Source organism: Narcine bancroftii, chromosome 12 (assembly GCF_036971445.1).
Source record: "Narcine bancroftii isolate sNarBan1 chromosome 12, sNarBan1.hap1, whole genome shotgun sequence".
Lineage (NCBI taxonomy): Eukaryota > Metazoa > Chordata > Chondrichthyes > Torpediniformes > Narcinidae > Narcine > Narcine bancroftii.
Genome location: NC_091480.1, coordinates 31375693 through 31393038, shown reverse-complemented (window position 1 = coordinate 31393038; position 17346 = coordinate 31375693). Strand labels below are relative to the sequence as shown.

Below are 17346 nucleotides of genomic sequence, written 5' to 3'. Positions count from 1 at the left end.
TCATCAGTACTCATCGGGATGCAGGCAAATAGTTCTGAAGGCAGAAGCAAAAGACTTTTCCGACGTTTTAGATCGTTATGTTTAACCCTGGGGTTTCAGGAATATCCTCAGAAAAACAGAACCTGAATGTACGTCTATCTCTGCTAATTAACCCCATATTGTTGCCTCATTTTACAGTCTCAAGTTGCTCCTTGAAAGAACATGGAACCTACTGTATTGCAAAAGGGGGCGCCAAATCCAACTTGACCAGCGGTACAAGGAAGGCATGTTAGTTCCCATCTTTATGCTTCTTTGTCACTAGCTGAGACTGGGGGGCCAGAAGATACAATTGTCAGCCTGCGAGGAACTTCTGTTCCTCCGTATTTTGCTACCATGGATCTGCCGGTGGTAGAAAATGGCTTTGAGCTTCATTTCCACACCATCTGAGCCTGCCAGGTGAATACAGGGTTGTTATGTTGGTTTTTCCAATCTCTTGGGGAAAGGGATGCCAGGAGATCAGTACAACCTAGGAGCGCCACACCCAGAAAGCTCAACCAGTGGTGGCGAATCATGTCTCCCTCTCTCAGTGTTATGATTCCATAAACAAGTTGACTGTTGACATCTCCAAAATCTAGCGGCCAAGAGAAACAGGCAGCATATTGATAGATGGACGGGTATTTAATGAATATGGGTAATAATTGTCTAAACTAGTGGAGAGGGCCACAAACCTTCTTGGTGTCCATGACTTGGAGGAACAGCAAGGACAATAATGCATTATATTTGTTAAAAAAAAGCAAAACTGCACCCTTCCTAACCTCAATACATTAGGATGAAATTCCTGCAGATCTGTATTCCTTTTACCTGGTTTCAAATGTTTTATTCTGTTTCTTTGGAAGCAGAAGAGGAAAGCTTATCCAAATGATCCAGTGGAAAGCATATTCCCATTTTGCAACCCCTGTGTCTTGCTTGTGGGGATGCCACACCTACAACTTTTAACTGACAACAGCTCAGCGGCAATCATCGAGGATCCACTCCACCCAGCACACCCTCTACTCTCGCTGCTGCCATCAGGAAAGAGCTACAGGTGCCACAAGACTCGCACCACCAGGTTCAGGAACAGCTGCTACCCCTCCACCATCAGACTCCTCAAATGACAAACTCAACCCAGGGACTCATTTAAGGACTCGTACTTTTGCACTTTATTAATCTTTTTCATCCCTGTATTTGTTTATGTGTACAGTGCCTGTCCCGCATCGGACTGGTCAGCCACAAACGAGCCTGCAGCTGACGTGGACTTTTTACCCCCTCCATAAATCTTCGTCCGCGAAGCCAAGCCAAAGACATTGTGCGCAGTTTTTTTTTGCACTGCCAATAAGTGGCAATTCTTCCTCGCCCACAGGAAAAAGAATCTCAGGGTTCTAAGTATATACTCTGACAACAAATCTGAAATCTGAATCTGAACTCTCAGTTTCTACAATCTGAGTGGAATTATCTTTTCTTTTGCAGATAACACTGACCTCATCATGGTCAGGTACAAGTACTGTACTTCCTGAGAAGTCCACCTGCATTACAAATGCAAACTCAATCTCCAGCTTCCTATGGTTGTATCAAGGAAGAGACTGATAGAAGCTTTTTCATTTCCATTCGCATCTTTGGCTGCCTAAACTGGTGAAATGTTGGCCAAAATAAATACTAATTTTGATCGCTCTCTTAGGTGCAAAATCAAGGCTTTAAATCTCCAACATTTTTGGAGATTGATGGCTTGGATGGACATATGTCTGACAAAGAGTGTCCTATCAGATATAACCTGTAGGTTGATAAAAATGACTGAGTTCATCTTCAGATCCCCATACCCCTAATGCCTCCTTATCTCTGAGAGATCCTGAGAGGTATCTCCCATGCAGTGGTGGGCTCCAGAGCCTGACATTTGAATGATGAGGACCACAGCCCTTTCCACATCCAAAAGGCCTCATTAAAGGAAAATAAAAATCCTACTTTCCAACTTCTCCATCTGAGGAGCTGGCTTCACAGGAGCCAACATCTGACTCCAGGACTTTCCTTGCTACAGGGCACAGATCTGGAAGAAAGGACGGCAAGGAGATGTGCACTGGCATGGGCCAGCGGTTCCCTGTGGAGTTACTGTGCATCAGGATGATCTGGACCAGGTACCCCTGTCTGGCATGAAGTGTGTGTGGGTAACAACACCCAAGATTTGTCGAGACAAGAAGAGGGAAAATGGGAAGACATGCTTTAGAATAGCAAAGTTTAGAAGTAACAAGAGCACAGATAAGGGATTCCCCGATAGATTGGCTGTGACAGTGCAGAGTCAGTAAGGCAAGAGATGAAAAGTTGTGGGTCAGATATCAAGATCCAAAACCCTGTTCAGTTTCAGTAAATCTCCACAGAGAGGGATTTGTTTCAGACACACAGCACAGTAACAAAACCTTCCAGCCCACTAGCCCGTGCTACCCAAATACACCCAATTAACCTTCAACCCCTGTATGGTTTTAGAGGGTGGGAGTGTGGTGAATGTCTGCCAAGCTGCCTGTCTCCCCTCTGGCGAGCCTTGCTGGACTAACATTGGCTGTGCATAATCTCTACTGTTAAGGACACTCCCCTTGGGTATAACTGTATATGCACCTATTGTCTTTCATTATTGTACCGTGAGTTTCTGCTAATAAAAGCCATGATTATTGTTCGACCACATCGTCTTTGTCTACTTCATCAACTGGCACTTCAATTTTATTAGCAGAAATGGATGCAGCCCTCAGGACAGAGTGGCTGATAATTGACCAGTCTGCCCCGAGGGCCAGAGAAATTTTCAACCACTGGATTGCTTGTTTCGAATACTACATGGCTCGAAACAAGGTGGTCGATGAGGCGATACAGTGGGGCCACATGAACTCTCTGCTGGGTGAGGTCCCTTTCGCCGTAATGCAAGGAGCTACCACTCTAGCTATAGCCCGGGAACGTCTGACTGCTTACTATGTAGCACCACGGAATGTGGTGCTTGCTCGACACCAGTTGCTGACTAGACGCCAGAAACCCGGGGAAAGTGATGTTGCCTATGCACTGGCTCTCGACTCACTGGGAAATGAATGTGATGTCAGGGCAGTCAATATGCAACAACACCACAATGCCTTGAAGCTGGATGCTTTAGTCAACGGGATTGACTCCAGTTATATCCGACAGAGGCTACTGGAGATGGAGCCCTTAACCTAAGACCGGGCAGTCACTCTAGCCAAAACACTGAGAAGTGCCATGTGTTCCACTGAAATGCTAGAAACCAAAAAGAAAACATCCAGGAGTGTTGGAACCCCTAAGGAAAGAAAAAGGCGAATTCCTGAAAAATGCTACTTCTTTGATAATGGCTGGCACCCCAGACAGAAGTGCCTGGCTCAATTTTCTACCTGTAGCTATTGTGGGAACTCAGCCACTTTGCTAAAGCGTGTAAGGTGAAAAGTACTCCCACTGATAAGAAGAAGAGAAGCACCAAGAAAATGCGTCCTGCAGGAATGGAAGAAGTCAGGAAACTGACTAAAAGCTGTCCTGTTTGCGCAGAATGCAAACCGCAATACTTCAAAGCTCCAGAGGCCACTCTCATCAAGGCCACCCGACCTTTTGAGAGGATTAGCTTAGATTTTAAAGGGCCGTTACCTTCCAACAACAAAAATGTATATTTCCTTCAGTAAGGAAACATCTGATCTTTGTCCAATATTCCAGATAGGGAAACGTACCCCGTAACTCATACGTCCTAACAATTCATAAACAACCTGATAGGCTGACATATTCATAAAACATCTCATTATATTTCAATTGCTTGCTAGATACTGGCGTATTTTGGCTGTTAGAGTATCTCAAGGCCAAACATGGTATCCATGTATCACTTGCTTCAGTCTTTCCTAGCAGCTGTCCTTTTGATTTTAACCCTTCTTCTGCCGGGTGGAAGACTGTGGTGAATGTCTGCCAAGCTGCCTGTCTCCCCTCTGGCGAGCCTTGCTGTACTAACATTGGCTGTGCATAATCTCTACTGTTAAGGACACTCCCCTTGGGTATAACTGTATATGCACCTATTGTCTTTCATTATTGTACCGTGAGTTTCTGCTAATAAAAGCCATGATTATTGTTTGACCACATCGTCTTTGTCTACTTCATCAACTAGCACTTCAGGGAGAAAACCAGAGCACCCGGACAAAACCTGAACAGACATGGGGAGAATGTACAAACTCCTTACAGACAGAGCCGGATTCGAACCAGGCTCACTGGCAAACCGTAACTCTAACCATATTGCCCTGGGGAAAGTGCTGAAAGAAAGAATTCATGTCCATTACTGAAGGTAAAAACTTTGATCTTCTCAGAGCTTATTTTTTTTAGACATACCCCATGGTAACACGCCCCTTCAGCCCATGAGCCCGTGACCCCTCTCAAATACACCAATTAACCTACAATCCCTGTACATTTTTGAAGGGTGAAAGGAAACTGGAGCACCTGGAGGAAATCCAAGCAGACACAAAGAGAACATATAAACTCCTTATGACAGTGCCAGATTCGAAATAGCAATGTACTCATCGCTACGCTAATTGTTGGTGGAAATCTAATTAATCCAGTGTTGAATGATCTGTAATTTTAACATTGTGGAAGGGTCAAGGGAAGTGCTGGTCAGAGCTAGGTACACTCAGAGTTCTCTTGGAAACTGACACATTGGCAAGAGGGGAAAGAGTGGAGGGGCCAAGATGGATCTATTGGGGATGGCAGAGGTAACAGTGGAGCACAATAGAGGAAGGCATTGCTAGTGACTTCCTGAATACAAAGAGAAGATCAGAAGGAGCCAACTGCATTTCCTTCCATCTGGATGATTGTGGTCGGCAATGGAAGAAGATGTTGTCACTAAGTTAAAGGGTGCAGAGAAGCGGAGAAAGACAGATCACTGTTACCTCATCGCGTTAGTAATCCCTACCACTGCTGCTTCTATACACTAAGAAGGGTGCAAACTGATTGGAGGATTGTTACTGCGTGAAGGATTTTAAAAAAATTTAGACATACAACATTGGCCTTATGAGCCTGTGCCGCCCAATTTACACCCCATTAGTCTACACCCCAGTAGGGTGGGAGGAAATCGGAGGCCCCAAAGAAAACCCATGCAGACACGGGGAGAACATACATACTCCTTACAGACAGCGTGGGATTCGAACACAAGTCAGGTCCTGATCACTGGCACTATAAAGGCATTGCACTAACCATTATGCTACTCATGCCTTAACCCTGAATGGTAAAGATCTGAATAGACTGTAAAAATTTTGGGGTGCCTTTGCAGGGAGGTGATGTAAATAGAGAGCGGCAAGTATCTAACCAACAAGGACAAACTGGGATCCGAAAGGGTTGATGGGGTAGAAAATAGAGGTAGAAAATAAGACGACTCTCACAGGGAGCATGATGGACAGACAGAACAGAACAGGGAGAATTATTACCACAGGTATGTAGGTTGCCAGAGCTCGATATCAACAAATTGGCTGGAATATCATCCGCAGCGCATCAAATATCCTTCAAAGACTGCAAATAACTTTGGAAGACATTGAATGGTATTATGAAAGACAGCATGGAAATGCAAATTTTCTTTTTAACCCTGCAGTTCACATTTGATCACTAATTAGGGAAACTATGACACAAAAATAGCTTGAAATATTGACCAGATAATTTAAGAATCTGAGGTAAGTATTATAGCAGGTAAAATTCTGAAGAAGTTGAAAGGAAAATGCTTCAATGAAATGAACTAACACCTATTGAGCTGTTTTATCAAAGCTATCATTTATATCAATGGTTACATGGTGACATTTATTCTATCTCACAGATAGCATTAATTCCACACAGAGTTTTTACCAAATATTTCTGAGTGATATGTTGCTTTAAAGCCAGATGGAAGCTTCGATCATGATAACAAAGCCATACCATTACAAACACTTCAAAAGGATCAGAATTATAAATCTACTTGATGGAGCGCACAAGAGAGATTAAAAAAAAGCAGCAGAGAATCAGATTATTGGAGGTAAAAAGAAAAATGTGAATACAAGAGTGGCATGGGTTAAGCCTATCTTTCTCAGCTCCTTCACCCATATGAAATCATAGCCTGCCTGTTTGGTTATGAGCACACAGAGACATTAGGAGCTGGACAAGGTCACTCTATCCCTCAAGCCTCATCCACCAGTTGATAAGATCATGGCTGGTCTGATTGCAACCTCAAATTCGCATTGCTGCCCGTCCTTGTTGACCTTTCACTCTGTTGTCTATCAAGGATCCACCTTCCTCTGCTTTTGTGGAAGAGAAATTTGGAGTAAAATATGTGTATTAATGGGTGAACTTTATATGACCTTGGTTCTAAATTCTCCCACAAGAGGGATCATCCTATCCACATCTGTCAAAATCCTTCAACCTTTTCCATTCAAGTCCCCCTCCCAAACTCCAACAGATGTAAGCCTACTCTATTCAACCATTTTTCACAAGCCTTTCAGAATATTAAACATGCCCTGAACTGTTTTCAACATCCTTCCATATACAGTATGTGGACACCATACTGTATATAGTATTCCAGTTTCACCAGTGTCCTATATGCCATCTCAGCAATCAATCCCGTTCTGTTATCTTTCTAGTTACCACTACCTGTATTGAGTTGTGCACTGGGGCATCTTAATCCCAAATTCATGGCACTTCTTGACCATGTGACAGGCAAGGTTAAAGAGGAAACCTTACATAGAACAGTGAAGGTTAAAGGTGGAGCGAAAGCAAAAGACACCACTGAAATAGCAGGAGTGGCAGCATCCATGGAGAGAGAAACCGTTCATATATTAGAAGTTAGAAATCGTTCAAATTTATTATCATCTGATTGTACAAGTACAACCCAATGGAACAGCATTCTTTGGTCCTCAGTGCAAAAACATGCAGACATACAACCAGATATAACACACATATAGACAAATGATACATATGCAGTATTATATACATATATAAAAATAAATAAATATTGTTAAATAAATGGTAGAGCATCAGAAGGTGTATATGAGCAGTTCATCAGTCATTCATCAGTCAACACTGCAGTCCCACTGCCCGTGGGAAGAACCTATTTCTCAGCCTGTTGCCTCTGGCTCTAATCCTCCACTGACAAGAGTAGCTGGAAGCTGATGTGTCTGAGGTGATAGGGATTGACAATGAACTTTCAAGCCCTCTTCCCTGTAAATCGCATCACTGGAGGGGAGAGAGACCCCAGTGATCCTCTCTGCCGCTCTTATGGTCCTGTGGATTGGCCTCCGATCCACTTCTCCAAAGCAACAGTGCAGTGCAGTCGGTCAGGATGCTCTCGATATAGCTCCTGCAGCATGCTGACAGGATAGTGGCCAGCAGCTATGCCTGCCTCAGTCTTCTCAGGTTGTGCACTGGTTGTTGCACCTTCCTGCGTGTCCAGGATAGGTCATATCTTCAGTGAACTCCAGTGCTCTCTACTCTCTCCACCACTGAGCTATTAATAATGTGTAGTGGAGACTGGTCATCCCTGGTCCTCTTGAAGTCCACAATCATCTCCTTTGCCTTGTCCACATTAAAACTCAAGTTGTTATTCATGCATCATTTCAAGAGATTTTCCACCTCTTGTCTGTAGTGCGACTCATCGTTGTTGCTGATGAGGCTCAACTACTGTTGTGTCATTTACAAACAATGATTCTGTTGGAGATAGATCTAGCGCTCCAGTCGTGGGATCAGTAGCATGAACAGGAGAGGGCTGAGCATACAGCCCTGAGGTGTTCCAGTGTTCAGCCTGACGTTCTGCTACCAACCCAGACAGACTGTGCTCTTTCCATTAGAAATTCCAGAATCCAGTTACTGAGAGGGGCGTTGAGTCCCAGTGAGGCCAGCTTCTCCACCAGCCTCTAGGGAATGATTATATTAAACGCCAAGCTGAAGTTGATGACAGCTTCATAGCTGTTCTCCATGTGAGTCAGAACGGAGTGGAGGGACAAGGCTAAAGCTTTGTCAGTGGAACAGTTTCATCTGTATGTGAATTGAAATGTCTCTGGGGCGTGCACTTTGATGCGTTCCATGACCAGATGCTCAAAGCATTTTATAATGTGCCATGGGGCAGTAGTCATTGACGCCTGTTACGGTTGCCTTTTTGGCTCTGGGATGATGACGGCTATCTTGAAACCCACAGGGATGATGGACTGCTGCAGTGACGTGTTGAAGATGTCCATAAGGACCTCCGACAACTGGTCTGTCTAGTACTTCAGTAGCCAATTAGGCATATTGTCTTGTCCCTCACCTTAGCCACTACTATTCATCCGGGGAACATGAGGCTTTCTTCAGCATCAGCCTGTTCTTTTCATTGAACTGTGCATAGAAAATGTTCAGTCTGTTCGGAAGGAAGGTATCATTGTCTTTGACTCACAAGGTTGTCTTGTGGTCTGTTATAGTTTTGATCCATTGCCATTTGCGCCTTGAGACGCCGGTGTCGCACAGCTATTGATTGGATCTTCTATGCATACCCCCGTTTTTCCTTCTGGATGGCAGGGGAGATTTCAGCCCTGTAGCATTTTGTCTCCTGACCTGAAGGCATCATGACAAGCTCTAAGAAGTGTGCAATCCTCTGCATCCAACCGTGGTTTCTGGTTTGCTCTGAAGCATTTGACAAGCTGACATCCTCAATGCACTTTTTGATGTAGCCAGTCACTGAGCTTGTGTACTCCTTGATGTTAACATGACCATTGTAGGTGGCTGCCTCCCTGAAACTGTTCCATTGACAAAGCTTTAGTCTTGTCCCTCCACTCTGTCCTGTAGTGCTGCCATGCCCTACCCCATACCCTCCACAACTCACCCCCCCACCACCACCACCTACCTCATCCTGATCTCCCTACAAACTGGGTCTTTATACTGGGGTTAGCAGGACTGATATATGATCTGAGTATCTAAGGTGGGGTTGAGGGGCAGCCTTGTACACATCAGGGACTTTAGTATACCCAAATCCAGGGTGTTATCTCCCCTGTTGGCAAAGTTGACATGCTGTTGAAACTGTGATAGAACAATTTTCAGGTTAGTGTGGTCAGAGTCGCCAGCTAATACAACCATGGCACTGTCACACTGGGCTTTGCAGATGGCTCCGTCAAGCTCTTTGATTGCTTTACCCTCATTTACTGAAGGCAGAATGTAAACTGCAGTAATCAGCATGGCCGTGGATTCCCTGGACAGGCAAAAGAGTCTGCCTCTCCCTATCAGGTACTCTTATCTTTACCACAGGGACACGTGCACCAATTCTCAATGATGTAAATCACAGACCCCTTCCTCGAGTCTTGCCAGAAGCAACAGTATCTCTGTCTGCCCTGAGGGAAATAAGGTCATCTAGCTGGATCGCTGAGTCTGGGTGGTGTCCTGCAGCCAAATTTCTGTAATCACCAGAGCACAGCAGTCTTGCAGACTTTTCTGGTTTGAAAAGATTTTTTCACTTCCAGAGAAAGGGGATAAGCAGAAAGAATAACAGTGATGGCTGTGACAGGGTGAAGATCAAGTAAAAGTGAATGACACAAACAGTGCCAGATGAGAAAAGGTGGTGAAAATTGCAACCGATCTGCTTATGGTATATAAATAGATGGTGATGAATGAGTCTTGTTGCTTTTTCATCCTGTGTCCCGTCTCTTCCTACCTACATCCTCGTAATTTCTCTTGGCACTTTGACTGTTTCAGGTTTCTTGTTCCTAATCATCTTTTTCTACCATGGAGATCCAGTTCATTGGTAGTTCCAATCAGACTAGCCTCAGCCTCTCTGCTTCTTCCATATATGGATGCCAAGCCAGTTCCCTTCTATGTCCCATTGTCCTCCACTTTTCTGAAGTTGTTCCATTGACCAACCTTTCCTTTGACTCCTCGCATTTCCTCCAAGTAAAATCTGTTGCTACTCAAACCTCGTCGGGAAATGGGAAAATACATACTGTATATGCCCTGTTCAGGTTTTGGGGACATTGGTTATTCAACGTCTTCCAGTTACCCACAGCTATTTTCATATCACGTTTCTACCCAGTTATCAGTTGGGATTCTGTTCTATGCTCCATGATTCCCTCATCTCTGTTGGACGAGTTCCAATGATTCCACATTGGCATCTCTTTTGCTTTCTAATGTCATCATTTGAAGGCTACCTTTTAATGCAGGTCCTTGATCATGTGCATCTCATTTCCCTCACTTCCATTCCTGGCCTTTCCTTTTTCTGCCAGAAAAATGGAAGATACCTCTTCTGCACAAGTGACAGATCTGCCATCAAAGGTGAGATGCCATCCTGGGCTTCTCCAAACCTTCCAGCATTCCAAATGTGTTGTTCTCTGCATCACTATGTTCACACCTCCATCACCCCTGGATCTTCCAGTGCAAGTATCGGGAATCTAACACCTGCCTTTCCACCATCTCAAGCCTCAAATATCATTTCAGAGATCACTTCGGTGCATTTGGATTTTCCAAAGATGTTCCACAAGGAGCTACGAAGGGAGTTGTATATTTTGGATTGAGTATTGTTTCACAAGCAAAAATCAAGAATAGATTGCTGAAGTAAATGAGTAAATATGGCAAATGGAATATTTCTTGAAATATAGGCCATTTCTCCCATCAAGTCTATGCTGGTTCCTAGAGCATTCCTATCAGTTCAAGATATTTCCCTGTAACCTGGCCTCTCACACATACCCATCAACTCCCCCTAATTCTCCTGCCAATTACCCTCATAATTTAATGCAACCAATTAACCTACCACCACATCATTGGGGTGTGAGAAGAAACGGGATTGCCCAGGGGAAGCTCATGCTGCCATGGGGAGAAAGTGCAAAGTCCACACAGATGGTACCTGGTGTCAGAATTGGACCTGGATCACTGGAGCCATGAGCCAGCAGCTCCACTAGCTGCATTCCAGTGTAGCCCGGCTATAATGAAGAAAAATGCAAGGTCATCCATTTGGAAGGAGTATATTAAAATTGTGAGAGATTATTGGGTGTCCTTGTACATGAATCACTGTTGTACACAAGGATGACAAATAACTAGGAAGGCAGACAACGCAGGCTTTTATTACAAGAGGATTTGAGTATGAGAATAGGGATATCTTATTGCAATTACACAGGTCCTGCTGAGATTGTATCTGGAATATTCTGTGGAGGTCTGGTCTCCTTACATAATAATAAAGGGAATGCAATAAAGATTTATCAAATTCATTGCTTGGATAGAGGTTTTGTCCTTTGAAAAACAATAATGCAGATGGGAACCGTGCTTTCTCGAGTTTAAAAGGAGAAGCTTTTTTTTAAAAAAACCGGTTTGGACAGAGTTAGAAGGAGAATTGAGACAGGGGAATCTTGAAGGATAGTTCATAATAAGAGGACTAATTTTTTTTTATTAAGGACTGTGGAGAAATTTCTTCATCCAGAGGGCAAATCTAACAAATGCTCTCACTAAGAAGCTATGGAGGTTCAGTTGTTCGATGTATGACAGATTTTTAGACATGAAGATATCGGGTTAGTGCAGGCAAGTGATGTGAGGTGAAAGGTCATCCAGGATCTTACAGGATGAGAGAGAAAGGAGTAATGCCTTTAGTTATTTCAATTGCTTCTAGTTAAGTTCTTGTATATTTATATTTTGAACACATTGGATTTGAAGCTGAATTCTAATAGCTTGGAAAGCGTAAAGTCAAGCCTTGATGGAACCACATAGGTAGTCCACAATGTTTTGGGAACTGGAAGTTAAAGGTCACACTTGAGGACAGAGGATGGGTGTAATGTGGATAAGAGCAAGTTGAGCTGAAGGACTTGTTTCTGTGCTGTACAACGCTACAACTCTCTGGGCTCTTGGTCACTGTCAACCACTTCATGCTGCTCTCCTTTGAAGGTTATTTCATTTGGAACCAAACAACTCCTCAGCAGATTGACTTCAGGAGAACACCACAAAGCCAAACTCTGGGTGGGTGAAGCAAGAAAGTCTGCAGACATTGCGATTGTAGGAAATACACAAAAAAATAATGCTGGAGGGACTCAGCAGATTACGTAGTATCCATATGAGGTAAAGATAGACAGATCAATGATACAGGTCAGTGCGAGTACACCCATAATACTGAGACAGATCATTCTGGATCTGGGTCACATCCCAGGACTCATTCACGCGCAGCCCCTTGGACTTTTCCTGGAGTGCAGTAGGTGGGACATGCCACCATTTACCTGCACCCAACACGGTTCCAGCAAGGAGGACAGGCCTCCGGGCAGTGAATCAGCTTCAGGTGATGCTCTTGGATCCTCTGTCACTATTACATCCTGACAGGGTCTCACAGGCATCCAACTGTTGAAGGCTTTTGAACTGTTTTACCCATTGTAAAAAGGCATTTTAAAGTTATTCTATGAGACTGAAATGGGGTCTCTGTCAGTAAATTTTTGCAACGAATCACTGGAGTGATTTTTCCATTATTATTGTTAGGAAATTTTGAAACTGTTACTCCTAAATTATTGTGGTCAGATTCTCAATTAAAATTTGTTGTTAGGTTTAGTAAAAGCAAGGAAATATATCGCTGTCACATGGAAATCCGATGTTTCATTAGATCGATGGCATGGTGAGATTCAAAGTTGTATTCCTTTAGAAAAAATTAGTTACAATTTGAGGGATAAATATTCTTTATTCCTGCAAATTTGGAGCCCGTAGGCTAGAATTATGCAGTTAATTTTTTAAAATTCTCCTGTCCAGTGAAGTTTTCCCTGAATGAATAACAATTTTATGCTAGTTGGATTCCTTGAGTGTCAACTGATGCAATCGGAATTAATTATTATGCAGTTATGACACCATGTATTTTAGTTATGGGATTAGATTAGGTTTGTGTGGGTGGGAGGGTCTGGAAGGATTTTTTAGTTTTTAGTTTTTTAAAAATATTTTCAGCTTATATTTGTTAACTTATGGTTACTTATCATGGTTTAGTTATTCTGATCTTATATATGTTGATTAAAATATTCACTAAAATAGACTGAAACGATCAATAAAATAGTTTTTAAAATACAAAAATATATTTAATTGAAAAGCATTAAACTGTTAATGAATATTTGAGAACATTAAAGAACTACAAATAAAATAAAGCATGCTATTGCCTTTTCTTGCTGGGTTAATCACCCCCTTAAAATGAATGCAGAGACTGATAGATTTCTGGATATGAAAGGAATCAAAAGATGCAATGTGCAGGAAAATGGAACTAAAATTAAAACAATATCAGCCATGACTTTATCAAATGGTGCAGCAGTGTTAAGGGTCTGAATGGCATATTCCTGCTTCTATGTCTTCTGGTCTAATGACTCAATACAGTCCCTCGCTAGTGTCATGCCGAAAACCGGGGACAAAGTTCATCCTCGTGCCTTTTTGCACTGCTATTGGACTCGAGAGCAAATCAGGTGATGGAGCAAACAGTGACCTTAAAGTGATGAATTAAACCTCAAGACAGTGAACTCACACATTGTCTGCACAGGTGTGGGAGTACAAAGCACCTCAGGTGAGAATGGCCGCCAGCCAGCAGCTCCGGTTAAAACCTGCCAGTCATTTGTCAATGTGCTCCAGCCCTGTTTTAGAGAAGAAATTGAAGCGTAACAATACGCTCTTCAAAGAAAGGCATTTTAGGGTCTGAGTAAAGCTTCAAACGTATTATCCACTGGGAGTAAATAAAGCAATAAAAAGGGACCAGTAGAAATTTGAGGTTAATAACAAATGATTAAGAGGTCAATAATAATATAAAAATAGCTAATGATGAAACACTGGTTAGGTCGCAGTCAGAGTACTTTCTGCAGTCACTATATCCCACTGTGGAATAGAATTCAGCTATAAAAACTTATTATGATGATGTCAGGATCTATTAAAACATTGGGGCTATTTTCAACTAAAGCACAATGTAGTAAAAATATTTACTGGTCAGTCTTTAAAGCTCAAATTCAAATGATTATTTCTTCTCATCGAGGAAAAAATTTGATCTATTAAATGTTCAAACTAATGGAGTACAGAGAGATAGTAAAGGAATCCGAATTGAATTCAATTCAGTTGTTTATTGTTAAATGTACAAAAATACAGAGCTTTGTGGGCTATCCAGGCACATCAACCTCTCCTTCAATACCACAGATAGAATCTTTTGGCCCATGGAGAATGTAGATTGGTTGTCTGAGCAAGTGGTAGAGACAGATGACCTTCTGAAGCAGAGGACGATGCAAGTTTTTGAGAACAAAACCGCAAGAGTACTTCTCAATAGCAATGGTAAATGGACAAATGGCTTCCTTCTCTGGAACCACTGGGTTGGTCTTTCGGTTAGCACAAATAGAACAAAAAGAAATGGGACCTGATTTCACCGCATTACTGATTCATGTCCAGCACCAAGCGAGGAATGGACAGCAACTCCATTCTACCTTCTCTAAGAAATCACAAGCTGGGCAGCCAATAGGTAGAGATCTTTAGTTACATTTCACTGTGCCAGTAATCCCCCTTTATTTGTGCCACTAATGTATATGGATGCCTGCAGAAAGACCTGAACTTGTGCTGGATTTTCTTGGGCGGAAGCCAGCCAGGATAAAGTTCTGTGCTCAATTGAAGTTCAAGATTTCCGCTGAGCAAGATTAGAACTTAATTAAAGCATTGGGAAACAAAATAAATTGCAAAGCTCAAGTGATTTAAGATTATTTCACCATGAAATTATCCACTCAAGAGAATCAAGTCCCCAAAGAAGGCTGGAATGTATTATGCACACTCGTCAATCAATGTATTATGTTAGCATGAGGATCTCTCTAAGCCCATGAGTTTATTGACATCAAAATATATGACAAGGCAGTGATCATTGTATTGGATATCAAAGACTCAGTCTAATGAATGCCGAGATCATATTGAGAAATGTGTTTGATAGACACATTTACCAGGGCAAGTAAAAAGTTGCAGAAGGAAACAAAAACAGAAAGATCTGAGATAGGCAGAATCTTTGAAGAGTAAAAATGAGGGTGACATTTCAAGTTAATGACTTCGACTGAACAGTTTGGACGGAAAACAGGTCATTGATTTAAAAGGTTGACTTTGTTTTTCTCTCCACACCTGCTGTCTGGCCTGTTGAATATTTCCAGCATTTTTGTTTTGTTTTGTATCAGATGGAAACAGTTATTTAGCCAAATAGAATGAACAGTCATTTCCCGATTCCTTTGTCAGATAATTAGCACTTGTGCCTAAAGCTGTATTCATCTTGTAAAATCGTGCATATATATCTGTTCAAACATATAACCATATACAGCACAGAACAGGCCAGTTTGGTCCTACTAGTCCATGCCGGAACAAATCCCCACCCTCCTAGTACCACTGACCAGCACCTGGTCCATACCCCTCCAATCTTCTCCCCTCCATGTAATTATCCAGTCTTTCCTTAAATGTAAATAATGTCCTTGCTTCAACCACCTCTGCCGGAAGCTTATTCCACATCCCAACCACCCTTTGCGTGAAGAAATTTCCCCTCATGTTCCCCTTATAATTTTCCCCTTGCAATCTAAAACCATGGCCTCTGGTTTGAATATCCCCCACTCTTAATTGAAAAAGCCTATCCACGTTGACTCTCTCTGTCCCTTTTAAAATCTTGAACACCTCCATCAAATCCCCCCTCAATCTTCTATGCTCCAGAGAAAAAAGCCCCAGGCTGCTCATATCCCAAAAATGGAAAGCATGAAGAATGAGGACCATTTGGAATTTGCCAATAGGGTTTCAAATTATGTGTGTTTGTCGGGAGGTTCGACAATTATGGGTAAGCAGTATTGTTTCTAGAAAATTTGAACCCTCACTCTTATTCTGAGTTATCTTTTCTGGTGCATCTTGAGATAGGGCTGCCTGGAGGACATTCTTCTCCTCAAACCTAACATATTAATGTCATTGTGAAGTAGGCATGCCAGTGCCTCTATTCCTTCAAGAGTTTGATGAGGATCTCTATGACTTCGAAAACCTTGGCAAACTTCTGCAGAAATGTGTGCTGGTCAGATGCATCATGGCCTAGTATGGGGACACTAATACCTCTGAGGGGAAAGCCCTGCAAAAGCCAGTGGATCCAGCCCAGTACACCATCAAGAACATCTACATGGAACGCTGTCATCAGAGAGCAGCAGAAATCATCAAGGTTCCACACCACCCAGAACACCCTCTGTTCTCACTGCTGCCATCAACAAAGAGGTCTAGGTGCCACAAGACTCACACTACCAGGTTCAGAAACAGTCGCTACCCCTCCACCAACAGACTCCAAAGCAACAGACATTATTTATTATGGAATATTTATTTTTCCTGCATTGCACAGACACTTTGTTTTGTTACATCACAGACTAGCAACAATAGAAATTCACAAAGACGGTGTTATTTTTAAAATGGTATATTTATAAATAATATTATCACTTAAATAAAACCCAACAATGCGGGAATGTGAGTGCATGTGCGTGTGTAAAATTCCCAAGCCATTACAGTTTAGGCACAATTCTGGAAAGTCATTCCCAACATTCAGTCTTAGAAATCTTGTGTTGAAACTCAGACTTTTAAACTGATGCTCAGAAGTAATTAAGAAGGAGCTGAGACACTGAGTGTTCAGACTGCCGCAAACTCATGAATCCTTGTTGAGTTACTTTCAGTGCGGGGACTGCTTCTGTGCGTCCAGGTTCCAAGAGAGTTAGGATTGTTGATACTGAGTCAATCGTGAACTTTAGTTCTGAGATCTTTATCTTGAAATACGCGTCTCCTTGATCAATCAAAGGCTGTGCAGGTACATTGAAATTGATGGCAAATTTAACCATTGTTTTCTCCCACTGCTCATAGGTAGCTCCCAAGATAGGTGAATGGGTGTGGCTGTGCACATCCTCATGGTGAACCGGCGCCACTTGTATCACCATGTGGTGGGGCAGCCATGGGGAAACGGATGGCATCGTCAGAGGTTTCTCTCTGGCTCCAGCATCCCTTCCACCGCGCACCCTGGGCAGAAATTATGATGTCACAATTCAGCAGGTGACTGAGCTCAGGCTGCCCTTAAAGGAGTGTGCTGAATTTCAATAAAAACAGTCGTTAACGACCCTCAACATGGGGGCTGTGTTTCTTCCACTGCTCACACCGCCACAGAGGTTTACTTTTCCAGAGGTTGATGGTGAAACTTTCTTGTTAGAGTGGTGAATCAGGGGTGGTCTGGTAGATGATGTTGGTCTTCCAGATCTTATGTACAAGGTATCACTTTTGCTTTGGTGACGAGGTGAACGATGTCTCGGAGCTCAGCAACTGACCACGCACAAATGCAAGAGTCGTCTGGCATTGATGGATTAATCATAGTGCTGGATGTTCCAATTTTCTGGATGAGAGTTA

At 42.7% G+C, this 17346-nt stretch overlaps 1 protein-coding gene across 1 annotated transcript in view; it reads right to left on the bottom strand.

Moving 5' to 3' along the window:
• Positions 1-17346, bottom strand: part of gsg1l (gsg1-like) — a 152992-nt gene that overhangs the window by 82450 nt on the left and 53196 nt on the right. The gene's annotated exons all lie outside the window — the stretch shown is intronic.